Source organism: Theropithecus gelada, chromosome 6 (assembly GCF_003255815.1).
Source record: "Theropithecus gelada isolate Dixy chromosome 6, Tgel_1.0, whole genome shotgun sequence".
In the NCBI taxonomy this organism is placed as follows: domain Eukaryota; kingdom Metazoa; phylum Chordata; class Mammalia; order Primates; family Cercopithecidae; genus Theropithecus; species Theropithecus gelada.
In genome coordinates this window covers 146176798-146186876 of record NC_037673.1, presented here as the reverse complement: position 1 = coordinate 146186876, position 10079 = coordinate 146176798, and positions in this window count along the sequence as shown.

Sequence of the window (10079 nt, the reverse complement as noted above, 5' to 3'; positions counted from 1 at the left end):
AGGGGCAGTGGAAAGGTGTTTTCCACCAGCTTCACTGTATAGGTAGAGGAATGTGGCTGAGGTCACACGGCCCTTTAGTGGCAGAGCCAGAACTGGAAGCCAGGGCTTCAGATGGTGTGTGGAGTGCTCAGGTGGCTTCCATAGGATGAACTTCTCCTCAGGGCTGATCCTTTAGAACAACATCAGCTAGATGGTAGCATTTGAGGGTCTCAGAGTCAATGATTGGGGCCTTTGACACTTGAAAGCCCATGAAGCAAGGCTCTTCTTTGTGTTTAGCAATGCTCTCTTCTTCCTGTAGGGTTAACCTATGAACTCACCAATGCATTTGGGGGAAATAGCTAGCAGATCACTTTCTGTTTCATAGGCTACAAGTGATTAAAGCACTTTCAAATCAGCAGGTAAGGGGCATTAGCAGCTATAATGTCAGTTATTACTGTTTCCCAGTTTTGCAAGAGCCCCAAAAATCCTCCTCCTTCATCCTCCTCAGCCTCATAAATGACTGCACAGAGCATGGGAGCAACAAAATTAGATAGGGATAGAAAAGTGTGCTTTTTCCTTATCTACTCACGGAGCAAAAGATCCTAGACAGGACCCTCCTTATGCCCATTTAATAGACGGATAAACAAAGGCCCAGAGATGAGAGTTCTTTCTTTTCTAGAGAGATACAAATTCTATCAGGTTATTATTTAAATATATATATATACATTTTACATATATACACACACACACATTAGAATGATGTATATTTGTGTCAGAACAGCAACATTTAAAGAGACAGTCACCTGACATTAAAGGGCAACATAGTTTATATTAAGTTATTTCTAAACTAAATGTAGGGCACCTATGAAATAAGACAAGCAGATGGAAAGAATACCTGAGTACCTGTTGTTCTTTATACTTTGTCTCTTACCGGCTTTGGGATCTTGGGAAAACCACTTCTTGGTAAGGGTCATCCTATCTGTTGTACCTGACCTAGAGTTTTTTCAATTATATATTTTTATTATATATATTATATATAAATTTTATATTTTAATTATGTATTTTTATTTAGAGACAAGGTTTCGTTCTGTCACACAGACTGAAGTGTGCTGATGTGATCATAGCTCACCGCAGCTTCAAGTTCCTGTGCTTAAGTGATCCTCCCTACTTAGCCTCCCAAGTAGTAAGGACAGTAGACATACCACCTTGTCCAGCTAACTTATTTATGTTTTTGTAGAGACAGGGTCTCCTTCTGTTGCCCAGGCTGGTCTCAACTGACCTAAAGTTTTGTGTGGATCAAATTCAGTTTACACAGGACTGTGAACTTTACATTCAATCCTAAGTCATCAATAATGCTCCTTTGGCGAATTTATCCTGAGTGATCCAAAAGATAGGAAAATGACAGCATGACGTTTATTCATCCTTTGATCGACAGATATTTTTAGATTCTATTGGGTACCAGGTACCATGCTACAGGTCCACAAATGGTGACTACGATGCAATCTTACTGTCATGTAACTCACAGCTCTGATCTCTACAATCTGCATGGGAGCACTGCATGTCACCATGCAACTTGGTAGTGTGTAATGAGTCCTTCAGTGAAGAAAGTTGGGGACTGGAGACTGGAGGGGTTGAGGGACAAGTTAGGAGTTGGAAAAGGAGTCTAGGGGAGCGGGGGTTCCCGAACCAAGATAACAGAAGTAGCAGGAAGGAAATGGAGGAAGGATGGGTTAAAGCCTTATTTTAGAGTGGGAATCCATTGGCTTTGGCAATAGGTTAGAAGTGGTGAGGGAATAAAAGGAAAGGGTCAGGACACACAGTTTCTGACTGTGTGGATGGTGATCTTAGAAGAAAGGTAGCTCAGAGGAAAGTCTCCCAAGGGAAGCTTTTCAGGTGACTTAGGAACATCCAAAGGAAAACACCCCGGGGGAGCACATTGGTGCCAAAAACTTGGAAATAACTTCAACATCCAGCAAGGCAGAACAGTTCAATTCCACACCTAGCAACAGACAGACAGAAACTCACATACATGCACGGAGAACCATTCACCTCAGTACTGTTAATTATGATAAAAATATAGGGTACCGGAAAAATGAACTGCGGTGAGATCTCACAATGGAATATTAGATGATAGTGAAAATAAATAACATCTCCATGATTCCACACAGATACCTCTCAAAAAGAGTGAGTAAGACAAACAAGCAGCCTAGGGATACATACAGCATGATGCCATTTATGCAATATTTTAAAACATGTAACAATACTCCATAATATTGGTCAATGCGTGTATACAAAGTAAAAGCATAAACATGGGACAATGAAGACACAGATCAATGTTAGGAAAGTGAGAGGAGATAGGGAACTAGGGCTGGCTGCCCGGGTGTGTCACCTGTACAGTAGCATTGAGATCTGTACTCAGAAGGGCTCTATGCTTGGTTTAATGCTCTGCTGTTGCTGTCTTTAAATTCATAATGATTTTTGAATAATGCATTTTCATTTTGCACTGGGCCCTGAAAATTATATAGTCCATCCTGGGGTGGACTTGAGTACATCATGCAGAAGAAAGCTCCAACTGTACCTGTAAATATATCTTTATTTTTTTAAGAGACAGGGTCTCGCTATGTTGCCCAGAATGGAAAGTCATAGCTATTCACAGATGCCATTCCTCAACTAATCAGCACGGGAATTTTGACCTGCTCCATTTCCAGCCTGGGCTGGTTCACCCCACATTAGGCAACCTGGTGGTCCCCTGCTCCCAGGAGGTCATCATATTGATCCCAAACTTAGTGCAGATACCTAACCAGCATAGCACACCACAGCCTAAAATTCCTGGGCTCAAGCGATCCTCCTGCCTCAGCCTCCCAAGTGAGTAGCTGGAACTATAGGCACACACCACTATGCCAAGAAATATCAATATTTGTTAAATATGTGTGGTATATTGTTCCTTGAGATTTTCTGTATGATTAAAATATTTCATGATACAAAAACTATGAAGGTGTAGTGGTTTACTTACTTGATGAAATACTCTGCAGAAGGTAGAAAGCTATATAAAAGAAATGTGTAACATTGTCTTCTGAATTCAGCTCCTTAAAAATAGAAAAAATAACATTGAGTGAAAAAAGATGATAAAATGTATATAAAAAGGTTACAACGGTATGCATAAATGTACACATAAAGTGTGTATGTTAGAATGACATTAAGCAATGTGAACAAATGAGACATGATTAGGGTGGCAGAAAGAATTTCTTTTATTAATAATATTTTCATTTGTGCTGTTATAATTTTGTCTTTATAATAAATAAAATATAACTTACTAGCTTCTTTCTAAATAAAAACCAACCCCTCTGATAGCTATGTTGCAAATGTGTTATTTAAGTAACAGATATATATTGGAACAGGGACATTTTGGAGACCCAAGCAAGGGGTAACTATGATGGTGGAACTTCAGGACTCCACACCAAAATGAGCTCTGAACTGGGAGTCAGGGTGGAGTTCCACTCTGGCTGGCACTGAACCCACAGTTGGATGAATCTTCTGTCCACTCTGAGGCTCACAATCCCACTCTGCACAGTGATGGACTTGAACTGGATCATTTGTCCCAAATCTGTTGCAGATGGGCATCTCCCCAGGGCCTCTGCTCTGACTATGAAATGCTCTGATTCCCTCTCCCATTTGTGGGAGAAGTCACCTGGGCCATGTGTAGTTTGGCAGCAGAGGTGGTTGGGGTCAGGATGTTGAGAGGAGAATCCAGGTCAGTACGCCACCCCAGGAGCATTTTACATGGGGTAGAATCTCCTTGGCTTCTAGAGCAGCCAGGAGGACTGCAGAATCCCAGGGAGCAGGCATGGTGTCACAGGCATGGAAAGGTACAGAGAGCATGACATGGCATCATGGGCACAGCATCATGGATGCAGCAGAGCATCATGGGCACAGATCTTAGGTATAGCAGAATATCACAGTCACAGCCCTGGTTTCCTCAGCTTCGCCAAGAATCCTGACAGACATCCGAGGGGGAAAAACATAAAAAGAATGTTCTCCCTTCTGTCAGAGTTGTTTTATTATTTCATTTTAAAATTAGAAATTATTTTAAATTACACAAATAACACAACTATTTTATCCTTGTATAAAAATTGGAAACAACAGAGAAAGGACAAGGCTCTGTGACCATTCCCTTGCTAGAGGTACCCACTATGAGCATTTCATGAGTGAGAACGGCATCTTAATGTGGTTACTATTTTGTAATTTCCTTCTTAGAGTGTCTTGGAAGTCTTCCCATATCAGTACATATAGATCTACCTTCTTCCTTTACATTGCTGCATGGTTCTCCCCTTGTGAGTGTGCCACAAACTTCATTTGTAACTATTAGTCCATCATGATTCTAGACTTGCATTCTCCATTTGGTTGTGTGGTCCTGATTGGATCACTAAAGAATATGCAAAGCTGGGGATAATTTGTTAATAAAATGATGACAATGGGTGAGTTCTTTCATTCATTTAAACAATAAAAGCCTATGGAATGCTTACTTTGAGTCTTCATCTTTTAATACACAATTGAGCCAGATCTACCTACATGAGTTCAGTGAATAACATTAATCATGTTGCTACATTGTTTGAAATTCATTCATCATTCCTTCATGGGCAACCTACTTTGGGGCAGGCATTCTGCCAAGCTTCCTGGGACTATACTAGTTGTGACTCCTTTGGTTGCAATGAACAGAAAACCCTACGCAAACCGGCTTTAACAGATAATATATGGGCTTACATAATTAACACACTAAAGGGAGGGATGTTGTCAGAAAGATGTGGATGTTCATTTCTCAGCTCTGCTTTCCTCTGTGTTGGCTTGATTCTGAGTCAGGTTCTTTCCTGGTGACAGCGAGGTGACAAGTTGCAGGCTAAACCCAAACCTCTTAGCAAGCCCCGCAGAAGAAATTCTCCCAGTTGTCCAGCAAAAGTCCTGGATTAATTCTGTTTTCTTTTTCTTTCTTTCTTTCTTTTTTTTTTTAAGATGGAGTCTTGCTCTGTCGCCAGGCTGGAGTGTAGTGGCACGATCTTGGCTCACTGCAACCTCTGCCTCCTGTGTTCAAGCGATTCTCCTGCCTCAGCCTACAAAGTAGCTGGGACTACAGGGGCATGTTACTATGCCCAGCTAATTTATGTGTTTTTAGTAGAGACAGGGTTTTACCATGTTGGCCAGAATGGTCTCGATCTCTTGACCTCATGATTCGCCTGCCTGGGCCTCCCAAAGTGCTGGGATTACAGGCATGAGCCACCATGCCAGGCCCAATTCTGATTTCATCCATTTGATTCAAAACTCTTATCCAGTTCCTGCTCTGGTTGACCAGTATTGGGTTACATGGCTACCTCGGAATCCGGGAGTCAAGTAGTTTGATATCAACCCCCCAAACCAGGGCTTCTTAGTAAGGAACCATTAATTTGGGTGAGAGAAAAAAAAATCTCTCTTTTCACTAATCTCTAACTGAAATTTAACTTTTTTATTTCCCCCCCCCTTTTTTTTTTTTTCGTTGTAGCCAACGAATCATGGTAGTATTAAAATTACCAGCCTGGCAACATAGTAAGACTTCATCTCTACAGAAAAAATAAATTAGCCAGGCATAGAAGTCCCAGCTACTCAGGAGGCTGTGGTGGGAGAATGGCTTGAGCCCAGGAGGTCGAGGCTCCAGTGAGCCACAATCACACCTGCACTCCAGCCTGGGCAATAGAGCAATAGTTTGTGTAAAAATAATTACCTATAACTTTGTCACCAATAGAGATCACAGATATTTCATATCACATCACAATTGTCACAGGTATCTTAAAATATCACTTATGTTCAGCACTAGTTAGAAATTATTCTAGTTATTAGGCCAAGTAGTGCTTGTTTTTTATTGTGCTAATCAAGAAGTACAAATATCTCTATGTGAAAAATCTGTTTTCCTAATAATTTCATAACTATTTCAATATAATTGGCTTCCTTTAGACCATATGTAGTATATGTCATACCATTTTAAAAAATCAATGAAGCCGGGCATGGTGGCTCACACCTGTAATCCCAGCACTTTGGGAGGCCGAGGCAGGCAGATCACCTGAGGTCAGTAACTCAAGACCAGCCTGAGCAACATGGTGAAACCCTGTCTCTACTAAAAATACAAAACTAGCTGGGCATGGTAGCACACGCCTGTAGTCCCAGCTACTTGGGAGGCTGAGGCAGGAGAATCACTTGAACCTGGGAGATGGAGACTGCAGTGAGCCAAGATCACACCACTGCACTCCAGCCTAGGTGACAGAGTGAGACCCTGTCTCAAAAAAAATAAAATAAAATAAAATAAAATAAAAATAAGATATCAATCTGAGGAGGGATCCATGGTCTTCTATGGGCTGCCAGAGGGGTCCCTGGCACAAAAGAAGTTTGAATAGAAGGTGAGGAATGGATGTCTCCCCAAAGGGAAAGCAGGTGCCTTACCAAAGGGAAAGGAGAGTGCTGAGCAGGCAGAAACAACAGATGTCCAATCCAAAGGCACACAGAGATGAGTCTGACATGAGCCTGTCCCCCAAACTAGTTTGACTAGGAGACCCCTGGAGATGCTGTGGTCAGCCTCTTCATTTTACAGACAGACAACAACTAAGACTCAGGAGCGGCAGGGACTCACCAGAGGTCACTTACTGAGTGGCAGTGTCAGGACCAGGCCAAGGCTCTCTGACTCTAGGCCTGATTATTTTACTCCAGCCTCTTCAGGGTGAGTGGGGAGGGTACAATGAGACCCTATAGTCCAAAAGTTAAACATTGGTATACATGACAGAGGGAAATTTAGAATGTTAAATGCCTATATTAAAAAAGAAGAAAGATCTAGAATCAGTAATCTAACCCTCTACCCAGACACTGGAAAAAGCAAGCAGAAAAGAAGAAATAATAAAAATTTGAACAGAAACCAACAAAATAGAGACTAGAAAAACAATAGAGAAAAATCAACAAAACCAATAATCGGTCCTTTGAAAGATCAACAAAATAAATTAAGAGAACTTTAGTTAGATTGACCAAGAAAAAACGAGAGATGATTCATATTACTAAAATAAGAAATAACACCGGGCGTGGTGGCTCATGCCTGTAATCCTAACACTTTGGGAGGCTGATGCAGGCCGATCACCTGAGGTCAGGAGTTTGAGACCAGCCTGACCAACATGGTGAAACCCCATCTCTACCAAAAATACAAAAATTAGCTAGGTGTGGTGGTGGACGCCTGTAGTCCCAGCTACTCAGGAGGCTGGGGCAGGAGAATTGCTTGAACCCAGGAGGCAGAGGTTGCAGTGAACTGAGATTGTGCCACTGCACTCCAGCCTGGGTGACAGAGCAAGACTACACCTCCAAAAAAGAAAAAAAGAAAAATAAATAAAAGAGGGGTCACTTACAGAAATAAAAGGGATTGTGAGAGAAACTATGAACAACTGAACGGCAATAAATTAGAAAACGCAAATAAAACGAACAAACTCCTAGAAAGGTGCAAACTATTAAAACTGATTCAAGAAGAAATAGAAGTAAAGAGATCGAATTAGAAATAAAAAATTATCCACAAAGACCAGACTCAGATGTCTCCACTGGCAAATTCTATCAAATATTTGAAGAAGGACTAACACAATTCTTACAACATCTTCCAAAAAAACAGAAGAGGAGGGAACACTTCCCACCTCGGTCTGTGAGGCCAGCACTACTTTGATACTAAAACCAGACAAAGTCTTCACAAGAAAACTACAGATCAATATCTTTTATGAATATAGATGCAAAAGCAGTACACATGATTTCTTAACTACCGAATTAAATATTACAATGGGAAGATGTGCCTAAAGATGTCTCTGATTTCTGAAAGATTCCTAACATCAAAAGCAATAAAAAATCATGGAGATACATCAGATTAAATTTAAGCATAGAAATATAGTGGGTCCATTTTGGAAAAATACGCAAAGATAACTTATAAGGATTTTTTGTTCTGTAAAGCAGGATTAATAATACATCTTTGGCCAGGCGCAGTGGCTCACGCCTGTAATCCCAGCACTTTGGGAGGCTGAGGCAGGCAGATCACTAGGTCAGGAGTTCGAGACCAGCCTAACCAACATGGTGAATCCTTGTCTCTACTAAAAATATGAAAATTAGCTGGGCATGGTGGCATGCACCTGTAACCCCAGCTACTCAGGAGGCTGAGGCAGGAGAATCGCTTGAACCCGGGAGGTGGAGGTTGCAGTGTGAGATCTCGCCACTGCACTCCAGCCTGGGAGACAGAGTGAGACTCATTCTCAAAAAACAATAATAACAATAATAATAATAATACATCTTTGGGTCAGGCACTGTGGCTCATGCATGTAATTCCAGCACTTAGGGAGGCTGAGGAAAGACAATAGCTTGAGCTTGGGAATTCAAGACTAGCCTGGGCAACACAGCAAAACCTCATCTCTAATTAGAGTTTTAAAATTCAAATTAGGCTGGGTGCAGTGGCTCACACCTGTAATCCCAACACTTTGGGAGGCCGAGGCAGGTGGATCACCTGAGGTCAGGAGTTCTAGACCAGTCTGGCCAACATGGTGAAACCCCGTCTCTACTAAGAATACAAAAATTAGCCAGGCATGGCCGGGTGTCGTGGCTCAAGCCTGTAATCTCAGCACTTTGGGAGGCTGAGGTGGGTGGATCACCTGAGGTCAGGAGTTCAAGACCAGCCTGGCCAACATAGGGAAATCCCATCTCCACTAAAAATACAAAAAATTAGCTGGGCATGGTGGCAGGTGCCTGTAATCCCAGCTACTAGGGAGGCTGAGGCAGGAGAATCGCTTGAACTCAGGAGGCAGAGGTTGCAGTGAGCTGAGATTGCGCCACTGCACTCCAGCCTGGTGACAGAGTGAGGCTCCATCTCAAACAACAACAAAAAAATTAGTCGGGTGTGGTGGCGCACACCTGTGATGCCAGCAACTCAGGAGGCTGAGGCTCAAGAATTGCTTGAACCTGGGAGGCGGAGGTTGCAGTGAGCAGAGATTGTGCCACTGCACTCCAGCCTGGGCGACAAAGCAAGACTCTGTCTAAAAAAAAAAAAAAAAATAAATTAAAATTAAAAGAAAAAGAAAAAAACTCTGCCCTGCCTTTTTGGAGTTATTTTGAGGATCATTTCAGATAAAGGATGGGAGAGTATTTTAAAACCCTCTAGGAGGAAAATAACTGCTGGGGCTCTTTGCAGTTTATAGAACACGACCTGCACCTGAGCTCCATTCTGTTCCCTTTGCCAGTTATCTCTTTCCCCATGGCCTTTGCACTGCTGTTCCCTTAACCTGGCATGTTCTTCCCTCAGCTCCCTTTGTGGCCCGCTCTCATTCCTCATCCCTTATCTTAAATTCCACCTCCTCAGAAAGGCCCTTCCTGACTTCCTGATATAAATCAAATTTCTAAAATTATCTTGCTTATTTACTAGGAGAGCAGGAACCTCATTTTGTTATCCCCTGGATCCTCCAGAGTCCAAGACAGTTTCTGCCACATGGAAGGATGCTATTAAGTGAAAAGTGGTCCACATTTCTATGAAATAGGTAGCCAGGCCCACTGTACAGATGAGGAAACTGAGACTCCGGGAGGAGCAATGTCTTGCCCCAGCTCCTGTGGCAGGTAGGGTGATCCTATAATCTATTGTCCAAATTGGAAAACTTTTGCCCTGAACAAATACTGAAATGGACAGGACACGTGACAACAGGCATAAACTGAGACAGTAAACAAAGACGCACACGGTTACTCTTCAGAAGGAGAGCTAAACTCGGGCAAGTCTAAGCCATGTTCTTTTCATGACATCCCAAGTTCTGTGAAAAGTCAAGGTCAGCCAGTGAGTTTCCCGCATGCCCTGATCCACAGGGAACACCATCCTGCATGGCTCAGCAGCAGGTGAATGTCATGGCTCTTTGCTGACTTTGTTGTTGCCTGGAAGTCCTGAGGAGCTTCTCCATAGCAGGAAACAAGATTTCCTCTGTCAAAGTAGGTGAAACAATAGAATGAACAAAATTAAACCTGGATCTCCTTTGTGAAGAAAAAGGAGGTGGGGGAACAAAACTTTTTAGTCACATACTTAATGAGAAGCTCAT